The 6,306-nt window shown below is 43.9% G+C and overlaps 1 long non-coding RNA gene across 1 annotated transcript; it reads left to right on the top strand.

Moving 5' to 3' along the window:
* The first annotated feature begins 5,277 nt into the window (after positions 1–5,277).
* LOC120942698 lies at positions 5,278–5,796 on the top strand. Its single transcript, XR_005750250.1, has 3 exons — positions 5,278–5,345; positions 5,439–5,648; positions 5,759–5,796. It is a non-coding gene; the product is annotated as an uncharacterized LOC120942698 (long non-coding RNA).
* Positions 5,797–6,306: the final 510 nt, after the last annotated feature.

Genomic DNA, 6,306 nt, shown 5'->3' with positions numbered 1-6,306 from the left:
TACATAAATACATTAAATATACATAAACAATAAATAAAGTCGCTCAGCCAGTGTATATCACATAATGCCCACCTGCTGGTCCGTAGTGGGAGTAAAAAGACAACAGGGTGCGTATATACCCTGGTTCCATCACATGCCTGAAAGGTCAGGCCGGATGAGCACAAGTTGACAGCCACAAGGATAACCTAGGCAGGAAAAGGTGAGAGGCCGCTGCAGATGGAATTCACACAATCCCCAACCATCGGAGGGGCAAGGGGGGGGCACCCAGAGACAGGGTGACCAACTGTGGAGAAGAGTAGCAATATCAGTATCTATTACAATAAGAATGTTTAATAAAAATATTTATAGAAAGTAATAAGAAAAAGTGTACACTCACAGTGCTTAAATGAACAGGTATAGCATCTGTGGAGGCATATGCCTAGCTTAGGACCGAAGGCTTGTCAAATCTGTAACAAGCTGAGCCAAATATTATGTCACAAAATATGCAAAAAAATATAATTGGGAAACAAACAGAAAAAAAGGGGGAAAGAGAGAACAAAGAAAGAAAGAAAGAATGGAGACAAGAAAAAAAGAAGTAAACAATGGTTTACTTCTGTATTATGAATATCAATATAATGATTATAGTAATCTTCAGCAAAAAGCTATTCCATAATAGGATAAAAAGATCCGCTCATAAAGAAAAAGTTTGTTGGAAAATAAGCCAAAAAAAGGTTGGTAAGAAGACAGTTAGTGAGGGACATAATAATTGTTTAAGCAAGGAAATAGGTTTGTATAAACAGCAGCTATTAGGCATGGTAGAGAGGATACCTGGTCAATCGATCTCAGCAGCACAGGTTATCTCCACAGGAGTGTACAGCACACTGACGCTCCACAACAGGACATAGTCCTGATATACCCCTCAGCCCCTCCCACACGTCCGTGCGTCAGAGGGGGCGCAGTCGGGCGTGAGCGGACACATAGTGTCAGTGCGCAGACGCCCCACACTGATGCTTAACATGAGGCCTACAATCCCCAGCAACCCCTGGGTTAGAAGGCGTGGACGGCCGAGTGATCGGCCAATCACAGCGCGCCGGGGGGGGGGCACCGCCAGAAAGCGGAGCGGCCCATAGGCAAGGAAACAAACCCCATGTCTAAGAGCCGGGAGTGGCCAAAGCGCCGGTGGATAGGGCGGGGAGCCAGCAGTCAGGGGGGAGAGAAAGAAAACCACTGACAGAAACGGGCTCACAAGGTGAAGCCCTTGGGTGTCCAAATGGAGGGAGACACAAGGTGAAAAAACAAGCGCAGCAGCATCACAAATCCAACAGTGTAAAAAAGGGATTATCCAACGGGCAAAGGAATAGCAACTTGGTATGGTAAAAGAATATGTCATGGCCCATAACTTAAAAAGGCAGGGCCATTGAAAAAACCCAGTATGGAAGTAGGCAGGGTGGCAAGTGCATATATAAAGTGGCAGAGCGATTCACAACAAAGTTCATACACATACATAGTAATTGTAGATCAGAATAATGATTGAAAACAAACACATATAGAGCATTTGTATACAAAAATAATATTTCATACATATACATCAATTAGCAAAATGCCAAAATAGCCAAGAAAAGAAAAACAGACAGAGAAAAAGGAAAAGGAAAGAGAAGAACAGGGAAAAAGATCAGGGGAAAGGGTAGAGCATATAGAGGGAGAGGGTGACAAGAAGGGGTAGAAGAAAGGGAAGGGGAAAACAGAGGATGGAGGGAAGGAAAAGGGGGAGGAAGGGGGAGGGGGGGGGGGAAAGGAAGGGAAAAGAGAATGGAAAACAAAACAGACAGATGATTCAGAGTGACAGGCATCATATATTTCATGCTGGAACAACCCAGACGGTCGCCCGATGAAAGCGTGGCGAGTCAGTCAATAGAGCACAGGGACAGTGGGATTGAGACACACAAAATAGGTAGCCCTTACAGGAAAGATTTAAAGCTGATATATTCATTCAGTCCTGGGTAATGGGTGGCGTTTAAAGTTTGTATCCATTTAGTTTCAAGTTGCAGAAGACTGCGATCAATACCCCCACCCCTAACATCTGTAGGCACATGTTCCAGGGCAGTGAATTTCACCATAGTAGGCTCGAAATTGTGCTCATGTCCAACATGCCAGCTGATGGCAGTGGTGGACAATTTTTTTCGAATAGGTGCAATATGGTCCGATATACGTTTGTGAAAAGGTCTTTTCGTCTTGCCTACGTAGAAGCACCCACATAGGCATTTGGCCAGGTACACCACGCCAACAGTCTGGCACGTGACCCGATGCCGGATGGTGTGGGTACGTCCACCAGGCAGGACGACTGTCGATCCACTTAGGATAAAAGGACACATATGGCATCCTTTACATGAGAAGGTGCCGTTGATTATGTGTGGGGAATTTTCTAGGGGATTGTGATGACTCTGAACAAGTTTGTCCCGTAGAGATGGTGCTCTGCGGTAAGTGACTTCAGGTCGATCCTTAATAAATTTATTGACAGTATTGTCAGCCAGTAGTAACGGCCAATACCTATCCAAAATTTCCCTAAACTGTGCATGGCAAGCAGAATACTGAGTGAGCAGACGTATTGGTTGCAGGGAGTTAACCTTTCTGGGGGGAAAAATCAGGTCTCTGCGGTCAATACTCGCAGCTCGATTGTAGGCCTTCTTCAGGATATTGTGACTGTAACCTCTATCTTTCAAACGAAAATATAGGTTTCTAGCAGCTATTTCATAATCTTTCTTAAGGACACAATTCCTTTTTAGTCTAATGTATTGGCTGTAGGGTATGCTTTTTACAAGCGACTGCGGATGGCCACTAGAGGCATGCAGAATAGTGTTACCTGCAGAAGGCTTACGAAAGAGAGAGGAGTAGACAGTTCCATCCGATCCAATGAAAATGGTGAGATCGAGAAAATTAATCGATTTTAGACTGCATTCCATGGTAAACTTAAGATTAAAGGTATTTTTGGCCAGTCTATTCATGAATAACTCAAGTTCCGTTCTGCCACCAGACCACAGTAGCAGAACGTCATCGATGTATCTGTACCACGAAATAACGTGGCACAGATACATCGAGGATTCATCATCAGAAAAGAGCTCCTTCTCCCACCCCCCCAGGTACAGGTTGGCATACGATGGGGCACATTTAGTCCCCATCGCAACCCCCTGCACCTGGAGGAAGTGGGAGAGTCCAAACATGAACACATTTCTGGTGAGAATGAACTTTAATAAACCCAGGATAAACATATTATAAGGTTCTGCCTGATCGCCTCTATCCTTTAGAATTTTACCCACAACTTCAATACCCCTATCGTGGGGGATTGCGTTATAAAGACTTTCAATATCGATAGCAACCAACCAGGTATTGGGTGGGACTGATATGCCGTCGATAGTTTGCAAAAGGTCAATCGTGTCCTTGATGTACGAGGACAGGGCGGTAACATGCGGGCGAAGGTAATTATCAACCAGAGAACTGGCATTTTCTGTTAACCCCGCACAGCCCGATACTATGGGTCTACCTGGTGGGCATTTGAGAGATTTATGAATCTTCGGTAGGGCGTACATTGTAGGAACCCTAGGTTCCTGAGTGTTCAGAAAGTTCCACGTATCCTTATCAATCAGGCCCTGACGATAGGCCTGAGTGATAAGGGCGTAGTATTCATTATTGAAGCTTAGAATTACTGACTGAGATATTGGGCGGTACCAATCCTTATTTTCAAGGATCTTGTAACACATACGTTCGTAGTCTTTTACGTTCATGACTACTACGTTGCCCCCTTTGTCTGAGGGTTTGATTACTATGGAGCGATTATCCTGAAGACTTCTGAGAGCTTGTCGTTGGTTGAAAGTGAGGTTTGGGGAGTTGTTAGAAAGGTCAATTTTCTCCACTTCTTTTGTGGTCTGCTGGACAAATGACCATATACTGGCATTTTTGTTCAGGAGTGGAAAATTTAGCGATTTGGGTTTAAAGGACATAGGTGGAGGAAAAGTGACCTCTGGGGCACACATTCCCAAAGTGGGTGGTACCAGGGGGGAATCATCATCCACATGACCTTCCTCCCATAGTTCCATCAAAGTCTCGATGGCCTGTATCTCATCGGCATCATTTTTAAGTTGCTCAAAATTGCTATTGTCTGGCTCGATAGATGGTTTATTATAGATGACCTTGAACATTAATTTCCGGGCAAAGAGATGAATGTGTTTGTTTTCAATCATTATTCTGATCTACAATTACTATGTATGTGTATGAACTTTGTTGTGAATCGCTCTGCCACTTTATATATGCACTTGCCACCCTGCCTACTTCCATACTGGGTTTTTTCAATGGCCCTGCCTTTTTAAGTTATGGGCCATGACATATTCTTTTACCATACCAAGTTGCTATTCCTTTGCCCGTTGGATAATCCCTTTTTTACACTGTTGGATTTGTGATGCTGCTGCGCTTGTTTTTTCACCTTGTGTCTCCCTCCATTTGGACACCCAAGGGCTTCACCTTGTGAGCCCGTTTCTGTCAGTGGTTTTCTTTCTCTCCCCCCTGACTGCTGGCTCCCCGCCCTATCCACCGGCGCTTTGGCCACTCCCGGCTCTTAGACATGGGGTTTGTTTCCTTGCCTATGGGCCGCTCCGCTTTCTGGCGGTGCCCCTCCCCCGGTGCGCTGTGATTGGCCGATCACTCGGCCGTCCACGCCTTCTAACCCAGGGGTTGCTGGGGATTGTAGGCCTCATGTTAAGCATCAGTGTGGGGCGTCTGCGCACTGACACTATGTGTCCGCTCACGCCCGACTGCGCCCCCTCTGACGCACGGACGTGTGGGAGGGGCTGAGGGGTATATCAGGACTATGTCCTGTTGTGGAGCGTCAGTGTGCTGTACACTCCTGTGGAGATAACCTGTGCTGCTGAGATCGATTGACCAGGTATCCTCTCTACCATGCCTAATAGCTGCTGTTTATACAAACCTATTTCCTTGCTTAAACAATTATTATGTCCCTCACTAACTGTCTTCTTACCAACCTTTTTTTTGGCTTATTTTCCAACAAACTTTTTCTTTATGAGCGGATCTTTTTATCCTATTATGGAATAGCTTTTTGCTGAAGATTACTATAATCATTATATTGATATTCATAATACAGAAGTAAACCATTGTTTACTTCTTTTTTTCTTGTCTCCATTCTTTCTTTCTTTCTTTGTTCTCTCTTTCCCCCTTTTTTTCTGTTTGTTTCCCAATTATATTTTTTTTGCATATTTTGTGACATAATATTTGGCTCAGCTTGTTACAGATTTGACAAGCCTTCGGTCCTAAGCTAGGCATATGCCTCCACAGATGCTATACCTGTTCATTTAAGCACTGTGAGTGTACACTTTTTCTTATTACTTTCTATAAATATTTTTATTAAACATTCTTATTGTAATAGATACTGATATTGCTACTCTTCTCCACAGTTGGTCACCCTGTCTCTGGGTGCCCCCCCTTGCCCCTCCGATGGTTGGGGATTGTGTGAATTCCATCTGCAGCGGCCTCTCACCTTTTCCTGCCTAGGTTATCCTTGTGGCTGTCAACTTGTGCTCATCCGGCCTGACCTTTCAGGCATGTGATGGAACCAGGGTATATACGCACCCTGTTGTCTTTTTACTCCCACTACGGACCAGCAGGTGGGCATTATGTGATATACACTGGCTGAGCGACTTTATTTATTGTTTATGTATATTTAATGTATTTATGTATAAATCACTAATTTTCTTTTTCTGTATGTCATTATCAGAATCCTAAACTCTGATCTCAACCACCCCTGAAGAAGCCTAACCGGGTGAAATATATAGGGTTTACCAACCAGGTTGCGATCTCTGTTACAGTACTAATGTCTGTTATGGGAACTTTTTAACTTTGTACTTGTGATCAGGTTGTTGATTTGTGTAGTAGGCTTTTGTATAGTCTATGATATGCCTTACAACCTGACGCTACTCTGTGTTTTTTAATAAATCATTAAAAAATTTATAGTATTGGTTCTATCTTTCTTTACTGGTTTCTGCATGCACCGTTATAGTCCCGCCACTGTTCTACTTTCCCATATATAATTTTGGGATGAGGTGCTATTGTTAAAAATACTATTTTTTAGTCTAGACCAGTCAGATCCTATCCCTCTTTTTCCAAATCTCTCGTAGCATGTCTGCAGTCTCGGACCATCTCTTGTAGCAGGTCTGCAGTCTCGGACCATCAATTATAGTATGTCTGCAGTCTCTGACCATCTCTTGTACCATGTCTGCAGTCTCGGCCATCAATTATAGTATGTATGCAATCTCTGACCATCTC

The sequence above is a fragment of the Rana temporaria genome, chromosome 6 (genome assembly GCF_905171775.1).
Source record: "Rana temporaria chromosome 6, aRanTem1.1, whole genome shotgun sequence".
NCBI classification, from domain to species: Eukaryota; Metazoa; Chordata; class Amphibia; order Anura; family Ranidae; genus Rana; species Rana temporaria.
This window is presented reverse-complemented; position numbering and strand designations above follow the sequence as displayed.